Genomic DNA, 13,845 nt, shown 5'->3' with positions numbered 1-13,845 from the left:
TCAACTCAGCAACCAAGGCTTTCTATCATTACACAATAAGCTAAGAGGAAGCAGTCCTAGAACATCTATGCATGCTCTTAAGTGGAGAACAGAGCCCTCCTTTAATGCACGCCCAGAGGCTGTCTCACAAAACCATCCATGCTGGTACCCTTCATATGCACCTAGTACTGGGTTCTCATTGAGCATTGTAGCCCTCTACATATAAATGCATTTTAATTCAGTTAAGGGGAAGATTGAGGCACAAAATGAGACAAAAGAAGAGGGATTGGGACAAAGGATACATCCACATCATATCTCCTCAAGGATCTGCTGTATTGTCCTGTGCACAGCAAGCATTCAATAAACACTTGTTGAATTATATCTCCAAGGTTCTTCCTTGTTCTAAAATTCATAGAATTTTAATACTGTAGGTACCATAGTAACCAAGAATCTAATCTTGTTTCTTAGCATAATAAAAATGCCTGGACCAGAACATATAAAATTCAACTACCATTTTCAGAAATAATGTGATTTTCCCCTTAGCAACAGAAATCTCAAATCATTAAGTACTTGGGAAAATTTATACAGTGTTTAAGAAAGATGAATTAAGGAAATCATTTATAAGAGCATTTGAACTTTTAAATTCAGTACTATTTAATCATTCTGTTGGACTAAACATTATTTCAAAAGAGTAGTTACCAAAAAAATCACTCCAAACTGTTGTAATTGCAATACAGATTGAGACAATTTCCTTAAGAATTATATTAATATTAATTTATAAAAGGTCTGCTAAAGAGAGCAATTAAATCTTCAAACTCTTAATCACACATGTACATTCTCTCTCTCTCTCTCTCTCCCCCTCTCCCCCTCAGATTTTGTGAAGTAGAAATAATAATACACAAAACAAAAGGAAATACAATTATCTAGGTATCAGCCTTCTAAAATGTCTCATATTCAGAAGTCATTGAGGGTAGGACATAAGGAGGCGGGGTGGGAGAGAGAAACAACCTTTTTTTTGTGGGAGTAGGAAGAGGGTAAAGAAGAAGGTAGTGCCTAAGAGAACCCATAAAAGCCAAAGACACAAGGTTTGAACCCAAATGCAATAACTGGGTGAGCAGCCATATCTAGAATGGGGAGATCAGGGCTCTGTTCTAGGGCACTGAAATTTAGAGGATAAAACTATTTTAAATAATGATTTTTAAAGATAGTATAATTATAAAAAGTTGTTATGTTTGCATTTTTATAGCATCTCCTTTGTTTTCATTCGGTCATTTCAGTCATGTTAAACTATTCATGATCCCCTATTATCCACTATTGGGGTTTTCTTGGCAAAGATACTGGAGTGGTTGGCCATTTCCTTCTCCTACTCATTTTACAGATGAGGAAACTCAGGCAAACAGTGTTAAGTGGTTTGCCCAGGGTCACACAGCTAGTAGTGGCTGAGGTCATATTTGAACTCATAAAAATCAGTCTTCCTTACTCTAGGTCCTGCTGTCTGTGCACTATGGTGCCACTCAGCTGCCCCTTGTACTCTTTTACTAGCCTAGAAACAACTGGTCTTGATGTCTGGTTATCAAGAATAATTCATGTAAAAATTTGTTGTTATATGGAATGACCCTCCGAGACGGGGAGAAATACAGGGGAAAAGCTAAACAAGGTAAAAAGCAAAATATATCACTACAAACTGATGTTTAAAAAAAGAATTATTAAAGTAAAAAGTTACCAGATTATTGCTTCTACCCTGCTCATCCCAAGTGAGATCTTCCCTACCCTGGCCTTCTTCCCTCTGGGTAGCGGTCTCCTCAGCAGTGGCATTGTGATGTTCCAGTATCTTATCTTGTAGAGAGCAAGAAGGCTATGCCATGCAGTGGAAATAATGGTGTATTTGAATTTGCAGTCAAAGGAACTGAGAGAGTGTGGACATGAAATCAGGAAAACTTGTATCCAAATCCCACCACAAATACCAACCTCCCTAGGCCTGTTTCCTCATCTGCAAAATGAGGGATTTGATGACTTCTAAGGTACACTAGGTCTATTGCTTCGCAGGGTTGTATCATGGCATTTCCCTTCTTACTCAACTGAATTTGTCCTAATTCAAAGGTTCTTAACCTTTTTTGTGTCTTAAACCCCTGCGGCAATCTGATGAAGCCTATGGAAACCTCAGAATAATGTTTTTGAAAGTGTCAAATAAAATACATAGGACTACAAAGGAAACCCATCATATTGAAATACAATCATCAAAATGACTTTTTTAAACCTGACCAGATTATCTGCTTCTTGTATTATTTTTCACATCATGAATTACAAAATTGATGTAAGGGCTCTCTTAGTGCTGCTTGTTCTGGATACTCAAATTACTGGATATGCTAAGTATGCATAAAAGCATACCATGATCCAGCCTTGGAGTGAGAAGGATTTGAGTTCAAATCTGGCCTCAGACACTTGGCACATACTAGCTGTGTCACCCTGGGCAAGTCACTTAACTGACTGCCTCGCTAAAAAGCAAAAGAAAAAAAAAAGCATACCATGAAAGGGATTGGAAAAATGTCAGAGTGTTATGCAAATGAATGGTTATACATGGGAAGGAAGAGGGGCATTCAGATTAGCCAGCCATGCCAATTTGTCAAAGGCCAGGAAGGTCAAGAACATGGGAGAATACAATTCAATCAACACTAAATCCAGTGGAACACAGAAGTCTATGGTGACTCCATAGCCATTAGACTGGCACGTCATCCTCATATCCCTATGCAGAAAGTTCTCTTTCCACGAAATTCCTACATAGGATTGCCATAAGGTGGGTATGATCATATATGGAAGTATTCATGACCAGTTCACTTGTCTCAAAATCCCAAACCAGTAAAAGCCTCAGGTGGAGGTGGGGATGGGGTAGGACACATCCTTCAGCTCTGAGCTGGCTAATGTTTCAAATGATCCCGAACATCTTCCAGATACTGAGTGATCAAAAGATACTGAGTAACTTCAAATGGCATACTCACCTGCATACCCCCAAATCAGCACTGCTGGGGCCCAGGATGGCAAAGGAAGGTGGCTTCCTGCTGACCCTTTGCATCCTTGCAAAGCCTCTGCTGGACTAGAACAGGGATTCTTAAACTTTTTCCACTCATGATCCCTTTTCGCCCAAGAAATTTTTATGTGATCCCAGGTACATAGGTATATAAAATAGGTATACAAATCAAACATTTATTGATAATAAATCATAAAGAAATTTATTTTAAAACAATTCTTTGGTATACATATAATTTTACCATTTATTAAAAATGAAAGCTAATTTTCATACTAATGAGATGGACATGCTTGTTTATTTTTACATAAAGAATTAAATCTTGGTGGAATATTTGATACTACAGGACATAGAGCATCTTTAACGTTTTTTGGAGTTGATTAAATTTTGATTTTATAATTGTCAATGCTGAGAACACTGCTTCACATAAATACATAGTACAAAATGCAGAAGAATGTTTAGGGCCATTTCAGAAATCGTTGGAAATCCTATCCTAATCCCAAGCCAAAATTCATTTAACGATTTTTTATATATATAGTAAAAACACTGCAATTCATAACATACAGTAGTCTTGAATCTGAGATACAGCGTTTGTTGTTGCATGGCACGGTGGCATGCACAGTGCAAAGTGCTCATGCTGTGTGCTCAGAACCAAGGCCGCAGTGAAGTTGCCCAATGCAACATGGGCAAGCATTGCCAGAAACACCTCGGGTTCATTATGCATTTGATTTCAAATTAATTTTTGGTCATTGCGCATTCAGAAACCTTTTACTGTTGCCAAATTTTTTGCAACCCCAACCTTTAGTTATGCGACCCTACATGGGGTCATCACAGTTTAAGAGGCACAAGGCTAGAACGCCTTTTTAGGAAAATAAGACTAAAAGCAAATAAGCCTCATCAAGAATGTGCTTTCTTTGGGGAACAATTTTAAATCCTGCCAGGGTATACAAAAGAATCTTCTTGTATGTGTCTCATGACTATTTCAAAATTTGGTAGCAGGATCAATAGAACATGATATTCTTAAGGCCAGGGATTATTTTGTTTTTCTACTTTGTATCCTTACCACCTAGCACGCCATGATCCCACTGCCGGGGAGACTGCCTCGCAGGAGAAAGAAGGCAGGGCAGAAAAGATAAGCTCTCATGTGGAGTGATGCTGCCAGCAGGGTAAAAACAGCCATCTGATAACCTTTTACTTTAATAATTTTCTTTAAAAAATTATCGATATATAAAAGTTTTTTACATTGCCTAAATTTTCCCCCTGTATTTGCCCTCCTTTCCAGAGAACCATCCCATAAAACAACAAATTTTAAATTGAATTATTCTTGGTAACTAAATGATAAAAGCAGTTGTTTCTAAGCTGGTAAAGAAGTACAAGTGCTATAAAAATGTAAATGTAATTACTTTTTAATAATTGTAGTCTTTTAAAATGAACACATACTAGGTGCTTAATAAGTGGTTGTTGAATGTATGAATGAATGAATGAATTTTGTGGATTATCTTGTATGGTCACTTCCTATACCTTTATCCTAGACACAAACGTATAACTGGGAAGATCTACTTAAGCCTACTTAAGCCTAATTAAGCACTGGGGATACTAAGGCAGGCAAAAGTCAATGCTTTCTCTCTAGGAGCTCATGATACAAGAATTACCATTTTACAGATGGCCCAGGCTGTAGTATCATCAGAGGAGCCAGGTCTTTGAGGGAACTAGAAGATGGAAGGAGCATGAAAGGAAGGGGTTTAAAAAAGGGATGATTCTTCTGCTTCTGAGAGCCAAGATGGTGGAGTAAGAGGTGAGTTGCTCTTACCCTCCCTTATTAACCCTGAAAGCTCAGAAAATATCACCCCAGGAAAAACCCTGGAATGGCTGAACCAGAAGAAAGATGAGGTGCAGCAGTCAAGTAGCCCAGATAGCTTGAGGGATTAACAGGAAAGGCCCCTCTTACCCTGGGGGAAGGGGAGCAGTATAGAACAGGAAGCGACCCAGCAAGCTAGTGGAAAGCCCTACCTCAGCATACCAGGAGGAGATCCTGAAGCCCAGGTGGTGGAGCAGGCAAACATCAACACCTGGACCCCTGAGTGCCTCAGTGAAGGTGGGGAAACTGGTAGAAACCAGCTTGGAAAACCACCCTGTAACTGGGCATTATACAGCAACCAGCTCTCCCGGTACCTCAGCAAAACTAAGGGAAGCAGTGCTCCAAGGGACCCCAGGAGGATAAACACCCTAAAACATCCATCTGAAAGGAGCTGAAGAAAGCAAAAGGAAAGAAAGGCCCAAGTGAGCAGGAAATCTCCAGGAGCCACACTACCCAATCCTACCCCTAGTGTTCCAGTGTTGCTGATTCCAGCCCAACATCAGGTAGGCTGTCAGAACCCTACAGCCTCCAACTGTATACCATATACACACACACACACACACACACACACACACACACACACACACACACACACACATATGTGTATAGTATGCTTTTATGCATACTTAGTGTATCCAAAAGGGCAGAAAGAATGTCTTATCTAAGCTTGGTGTCTCATCTACTCATCCAGTAAAATTTCTCCAACTCCGACTGCCAGCATTGGAGGCCCCAGCACACAAAGCCAGTGACCAGGCCCTAGGCTCCCAACACAAGAAGCTTGAGTCAGTGCCCTCTGCTTCCCAGCAGGAGAGCTCAGCCTCTTTAAAGGCCAGGAAATAAGCAAACACCATGAGCAAAAAGAGACGTAGAATAGATTCTTTTTATGGGAAGAGTGAAGATCAAGGCAGAAATTCGGAAACAAGCTCACATCTGGAACCTCAAAAGGGAATATGAACTGGTCTGAAGCCCAAAAAGCCTTCTTAGAAGAGCTCAAAAAGGATTTTAAAAGTCAAATGAGAGAGGAGGAAGAAAAAATGGGAAAAGCAATGAGAGGTAAGCAAGAGAGAGTCAACAGCTTGGAAAAGGAAGGACAAAAATTAACAGTAGAAAACAAGTCCTTAAAAAATACAATTGGTCAAGTGGGGAAGGAGGTACAAAATCTAATAGAAGAAAACAATTTGTTAAAAGTTAGAATTGGGCAAATGGAAGGTAATGACTCTATGAGAGAGCAAGAATCAATCAAACAAAAACAAAAGAATGAAAAAATAGATGAAAATGTAAAATACTTCATTGGTAAAACAACTGACTTAGAAAATCAATCCAGGAGAGAAAATTTAAAAATTATTGGTCTATCTGAAAATCATGATGAATAAAAGAGCCTGGACAGTATCTTTCAGGAAATCATAAAGGAAAACTGCCCTGAGGTCCTAGAACCATAGGGTAAAATATCCATAGAAATAATCCACCAATCACCTCCTGAAAGAGATCCCAAATTGAAAACATCGAGGAATATAGTAGCCAAATTCCAAAATTACCAAGTCAAAGAGAAAATACTGCAAGCAGCCAGAAAGAAAGAATTTAAATATCATGGAACCACAGTCAGTATCACACAGGACCTTGCAACTTCTACATTAAAAGACCGTAGGGTGTGGAATATGATATTCCATAAGGCAAAGGAGCTTGGATTAAACCAAGGATAAACTACCCAGCGAAAATAAGCATGATCTTTCAGGGGAGGAGATGGATATTCAACAAAAATAGGGGACTTCCATACCTTCCTGATGATAAAACCAGAGCTCAACAGAAAATTTGATCTTCAAATACAAGACTCAAGAGAGAGATAAAAAAGTAAATGGGATTGAAAGAAACATGTTATTATTAATAAGGGCAAACTGTTTACATCCCTACAAGGGAAGACGACACTTGTAACTCTTGAGAATTGTATTGTTATTATACCATGTTAAAGGAGTATGGGGTGGGTATAAATTGACTTTGATGTAATGATTAAAAAAATCTAATCAAGTGGGTTAAATGTATCCAAGTAAGTGCATTAATCTGTTCTAAGAAAATGTACTGAGAGAAAAGGAAAGGAGGGCCTGACAAGGGTAAATTACATCACAGGAAAAGGCACAAAAACCGATTACAGTAGAGGGAAAGAAAGGAGGGAGATGAGCATTGTTTGAACCTTACACTCATCAGATTAGGCTCAAGAAGGGAATAACATAATCAGGTAGGTATAGAAATCTAACATGCCCTGCAGTCAGTAAGAGGGAAAAGGGGAAAGAAAAGGGAGGGGAGATAGAAGGGAGCTAAGAAGTAGTAAGGGTAAAGGGGAAGAAAAGGGAGAGAGCTAACAGAAGGGAGGAGGGACTGAGGGAGGCAGTGGTCAAAAGCAAAACATTAGTGAGGAGGGAAAAGGAGAAAGGAGAAAGAAAAGCATAAAGGTGGGGGAGAAGGATGGAGAGAAAGACACAGACAGTAATCATAACTGTGAATGTGATATTTGAATGTAATGGAATACTATTGTGTTATAAGAAATGATGAACAGACGGACTTCAGAAAAACCTGGAAAAACTTGTATAGTCTGATGATGAGTGAAGTGAGCAGAATCAGGAGAACGTTGTACACAGTAACAGCCACGTTGTGCGATGACTAATATTGATAGACTTCACCCTTCTCAGCAATACAAGAATGTAAGACATCCCAAAAGCCTCATGATGGAAAATGCTATCCACATCCAAAGAAAGAACTATGGAGTTTGAATGCAGATCGAAGCATACTATTCGCTACTTGTTTTCTTCTGTTGTGTTTTGTTTCCTCTTTCTGGTGGTTCCACCTATTAGTTCTAATTCTTACTTACAACATCACTAATATGAAAATATGTTTAATAGGAATGTATATATAGAGCCTATATCAGATTTCACACCATCTTTGGGAGGAGGGTAGGGAAGGAGGAGGAGAAAAATTTAAAACTCAAAAGCTTATGGAAGTGATTATTGATAAATCAAAATTAATTTAAAAATGGTTGAAAAAAAAAGGGATGATTGTTTATTATGAAGGAGGAATTCCAGAGGTCACAGTGAAAGGGGAGGCCAGAGTTGGAGTGTCATTGAAAGGGCACAGTTGCTATGGATAAGGATAAAGAAACAGGAAATGAGGATTAGGAAGTAGGGTAGTTTCCTCTCAGGTAGTTAGGGATTCAGTATCACCAAAGATGGGAAAATAAGAGGTAGGAAAAAATTCACTGACCATGAGGAAAGAACTTAGGTGAATTTGTGGCAGCATCTTGCTGGTCAGAGGGTTGAGTTGCCACAGCTATGGTAGGCCCCACCTTGGTAGTGTAGGAGTGGTCTGGCTGAACTGGGCCTCTGCTGTGTGACCACATTGTCTAAACATGCCTGTTCTTGTCCTGTTGGGGTAGGGGTACTCTGATTGCACTAAATCTGATCTGATCCAATGATGGTTGTGCCTCTAGAGAGACAGATTGGAGTTCAGATACAGTTGTTCATCAACTCCAGCTAAGAACAACCAAAAAAACCATTGGCTTGATTGTGAACACCTACCTTATGATGTCACATTAGCAAAATACTTCTAATGACAGCTTTCTATTCCATGTAAATAGTATAAAATACACACTTTCCCCCAAGTACATTTTTTTAAAATTTTAAGATGTCTGTTACTTTTGTAGTGAGATTTACAAGACTTTCTCCCTCTCCCCCAAAGTGAATTCAAGATGGCACTAAGTATCTACAAGGATTAAGAAGAAGTGGGCAGCTAGGTGGCACAGTGGATAGAGCTCTGGCCTTAGAGTCAGGAGTTCAAATCCAGCCTCAGATACTTGACACTACTGTGTGACCCTGGGCAAGTCACTTAACCCCGATTGCCTCACCAAAAAGAAAAAAAAATTAAGAAGAAGGTTCATTCTCCTATGTGGGTATGTATGATTTGGTCTTGACCCATGGCTGTTTCACAGGCTTTTGGCTGGAGAGATATTTGGTCACATTTCATTTTAGATTTCCTTTCTAAGCAGTTAGAGTAGGATAGAATACTAGACATTGGGAACCCTAGCAGCCGACTCCATTCACTGGTGGAGTAAGACTTGAGATTGCTTCTGATGTGCCAGCCCCAGGAAGATACTTAGGAAGTTGTGAATGCAGGGCAGGCAAGCAGAGGCAGAAGTGAAGATAGATTTAGGACTTGAATAAGCAAGATGAGGGTCCTGCACAGAGAAATCATTTTAGTAAAATCTATTACAGAAACTATTACTACTCTTTCTCTGTTCCCTCAGTGCATTCTGAGGAAATTGCTATGATTTCTAAAAACTTGGCAAATCTTTTTCTTTTCTATCCCCTCAACATCTTTTACCTGTCAGGAAGAGGGGTTGGGGAAAGGGGAGTCCATCCATCCAAGTTCCAATGGATACTGAAGCTTGCTATTTGAAGGCTTTCTATAGTTTTCTTGTGCTTTTATGCAATTTGATTGTTTTGATAAGTCACATATTCAGTAAGAGTGAATTATCATCAATTAACAAATATATCATACCCTTTATGGTGAATTGTCAAATCCTCTGAATAGGGGGTTGTGTTTGAGGAGGGAGAAGTTCAACTATGGAATGGGGGCTTAAAGAGCAGAGATGGATTTGGTTTTCTGTATCTTTAAAAAATTTATTCTAGATGGCATCTCCAGACTTCTTTTGATCCTGGGGGGTTGGCTCATAGGCTTGAGAGTAAGCAGTGAGGAGAGGTTATTCACAGGTAGAGTGTCATCTGGTGGCCAAATAATATACTACATAAATTAATCAGTTATTGGACCCCTCTTCCTCTTTAATACAGAAAATAGGGAAATGAACCAAGCTGGGATGAAGATAGCTGTAACAGCACTGCTATGAGCACTTCTAGCAACCACTCTCCACACACTGATATTGAGAATGAGGTTTATGAAATGAAAAATAACTGGGGAGGTCATGTAGAGCAGAGGGTTCCAGCCTCCCAGTCCCAGGATAAAAAAGCCACCCATCCATGGTTTCTAGAAGTGTGACACCTCGTCTCTCTAGCTCCTGTAATTCAATGGGATCAAGATGCTCCCACTGATGGGGAGGAATGGGTCAAGTGGTAGCCATGGCACTGCCATGCTATGATAAAAAATGAAAGGTTTCAGGATTTCTGGGGTTGGGGGTTCATCCAGGAAGTGATTCTACTCCACTTGAACCCCATGTGGGATTGAAGCACCCGCTGGAGTAGAAGTCTTTACATCTTGTGGACCTCATTGGGAACCTGAGGGGACGACTCCAGTGGACCACTAGTGCTTAATTCCTTAGGAGCTCCATGTTTGTGGCTTACCTGTTTGTTCAATTTCTTTTGCATTCAACCTATTTATCTTATATAAGTTCAGACCTCCATTTGGAATGTCTCATGTATTTTCAGGGATCCAATGAAGAATGATGGAGTGATGTGTTACGGGGACCTCTGAAGATACTTTTGATTGGATCTTCATCTGGTTTGCCCTTTGCATTTGTAGAAGATCTGGTAAATATGTGGGTTGCTCTATGTACTGAGGTATCCCATAAAGGTATTTTCACCCAAAATAGTTTGGTTTCTTAACTGAAAGTAAGGGCATGACTTCCAATGAACCATAAGTCTTTAATTCAGCTCATTTGGAATTAGACTTTCCCTTTAAGAAAGGAATGTTGTTTTTTCCTTTATTTTGTTCCCTTTTGTTCATTTTTTTGTTCTATGATTTTGTGGTTTTTCCCCCAGTTGTTTTGGGTTGAAGCCCTTATAAGTGCTAGGCAATTGATAACCTATGATGAACTTTCTTTTTCTAAAATATTCAATTTGATTTTCAGTTCCAAATTCTCTTTCCCCCTTCTCTCTCCCCCATCCATTGAGACAGCAAGAAAAACAAAATCCATTACAAATATGTATAGTGAAGCAAAACAAATTCACATATTAGCTATCCCTTCTCCCTTGTCCTCAAATATGCCTCAGTCTGCACTTTGAGTTCATCGTCTCTCTCTCTGGAGGTGGATGTCATGTTTCACCATGAGTTCTTTGGAATTGTGGTTGGTCATTGTGTTGATCAAAATTCCTAAGTCTTTCCAAGTTGTTTGTTTTTACAATATTATTGTTATTGTGTGAACTGTCCTGGTTCTACTCACTTTACTTTGTTCATACAAGCCTTCACAGCTTTCTCTGAAATCATCTTCTTCATCATTTCTTACAGCACTGTAACATTCCATTGCATTCATATACCATAACTTGTTTAGTCATTCCTCAATCAATAGGCATTCCCCCAGTTTCCAGTTCTTTGCCACATGAAAAGAGCTGCTATATTTTTGTGCATGTGGGTCCTTTTCCTCTTTCATTTCTTTGAGGTATAGACATAGTAGTGGGATCATCAGGTCAAAGGGTACGCGGTTTAATAGCTTGTTGGGCATAACTTCAAAGTGCTTTCCAGAAGGGTTAGACCAGTTCACAGGTCCACCAACAGTGAGTTGTTTTCCCACAGTTCCTCTAGCATTTGTTATTTTCTCTTTTTGTTAACTTTGTCAATCTGGTGGGTATGAGATGGTATCTCAGAGTTGTTTTAATTTACATTTTTTAAATTGTTAGATATTTAGAGCACTTTTTCACATGGCTATTGATAGCTCAGATGTTTTCCCCTGAAAATTACCTATTCACATCCTTTGACTATTTATCTATTAGGGAATGGTTCCGATGCCTATATATTTGATTCAGTTCCCTATATATCTTAGAAATGAGACCTACTATATGTCCTCCCTTGCTTGTTAAATTTATATAACTTTGTATTTGGGGGTGATTGTATGGGGCCTAACAAAAGAATGGTCATTGTCAGCTTATCTGAGTACTGTGCTTTGTGGAGTTTTGCTGGAACTATTTCCATGGCATTTAGGGGAGCATTAAGTACTAGCCCATGCTTCTGTGTAGCCAGCTGGTGCTATGGTGTATAGAACACTAGGCCTGGAGTCAGGAAGATGAGTTCAAATCCAGCCTCAGCCACTTAGCAGCTGTGTGATCCTGGATAAGTCACTTAACCTCTGTTTGCTTCAGTTTTCTCAGCTGTGGCTTGTATGAGGTGTTTAGGGAGGATTAGCACCTCTGGTGTGAGGGTTTGCCAAGTCCTTTTCAGGGCCGCTCATCCGCTTTTGGTGTCCACTTTCACCCAACTCTCACTTGTGACTCTAAGAAGCTGTATTACTTGCAGTGGCCACACCCCAGTAGAGAGGCTAAACCAGGCTGAGGGTAACTGACAAACCTCAAACCTGTTGGTGAGTTAGGTGGAGGTACAAGTCAGGCACATGAAGACTTCCCTGGCAGAATGTGTGGATAAGAACAATTTGTTCCAATAGTCAAGAGAGTGGATAAAAAAAGGAGGTGCTGTAGAATGCTTAGAGCTTGGTCGGGCATCAAAGATGCCAAGGTCATCTACTGCATCTTAGGCCATGGACAATCATCTTGACTTTTGTCCTGCCATCGGACTTCAATAACTCTGGAAGAGAGAGTGAGGCTGACAATTTTGCAAACCTCTGCCTCATTTAAAAACAATTCACATGCAAGTCAAGACACTTCACTGGTACTCTTCGAAAACAAAGGATGAACAATACAACTGTAAAATGAGAATAGTAACACTACCTACCTCCCAGGGTTGTTTTGAGGATGAAATAATATTTGTAAAGTGCTTAGCCCAGTGCCTGGCACATAGTAGGTGCCATATAAATGCTATTACCTTCCCTTTCCTTTCTCCCCTTTCTGGTATACATGTGTTCCAGAAAAGATAAAAACAAAAGAGTGACAGACCCAAAGATCATTGGGAGATAAAGAGTAACACTACAGTGAGTATCTTCATCTAGTCTAAATCAGCAAAAGGGAACATCAAGAAGCCAGCAGGCAGCGGTGGAGAGGAGTGAGGGGCACCCAGGGAGAGGAGCTAGGATGAGCTAGTGCAGTCCTGAGAGGCCTTCTAGCTTTGACATGAGTGTTCCAGCAGGAAACCTCCGAGCAGACCTGGGAGAAGGTAATTAAGTACCTCTTTTATGGAATTAGCTAGATGGCTCAGTGGATAAAATTCTGGGCCTGGAGTCAAGAAGATCTGAGTTCTAATTCATCTCAGACACTTAACCTCTGTTTGCCTTAATACACTGGAGAAGGAAAAAGCAAACCACTCCAGTATGTTTACTAAGAAAACCACATGAACAGTATGGTCTATGGGGTCATGAAGAGTCATACATAACTGAACAACAACACCCTTAGATATTAGGTGAGAATGTTTCTACTTCTGTTTTTGCTATATCTTCTCAGTAAATAAGTGTTTGTAAGAGTTAAGTGATATTAATTGGTTGATACTAGGCTTACTAATCACTAATAGTGATTGAAATGGGGGAGAATACACCAAAATGGGGACTCAAGCCAATAGGATTAGAGAATAACATCCCATAACCTCTCAGGAATATCCCTAGATCCCATAGGAGGAGATATAGTCTGGCTCTGAGAGACCAACTCCTCAGTGTGAGAGCTGGGATAAGGAACCCCAGAGCTTACATGGGCTACATAAGGATGGAGGAGACCTAGGCATTCCTGAAAGCAATAGGGAAGAAAACAATAGATAGAGGTTGAAGATTAAAAACAGTGCAGTGATGATTGAAGGGACAATCTGCTAGAAAAGATGGGAGGAAATGCAATCAAGGACATATACAGAAAGCTTGGCCTTCTTAAAGAGGAAGACCACATCATTATTACGGACTTTGGGTAAGGGAGAACAAGTAGAGGATAGAACTTGAGCGGTTTTAAAATAAAGAGGTGGCTTATGGATGATAGCCTCAATTTTCTCTGTTAAGATATGAGATAAGGGGTGAGGAGTTCAGAGGTAGGGCAGGGAGGAATGTTATAGGAGGCTTGATGAGAGGTTTTGAATAATTTCTGAGGGGAAGGAAATAGAGAGTTAGTTATGGAGGAATAAAAGGATTGCC

Source organism: Phascolarctos cinereus, unplaced genomic scaffold (genome assembly GCF_003287225.1).
Source record: "Phascolarctos cinereus isolate Bilbo 61053 unplaced genomic scaffold, phaCin_HiC Scaffold_5;HRSCAF=322, whole genome shotgun sequence".
NCBI lineage: Eukaryota > Metazoa > Chordata > Mammalia > Diprotodontia > Phascolarctidae > Phascolarctos > Phascolarctos cinereus.
Note: the sequence above shows the minus strand (reverse complement) of the source record.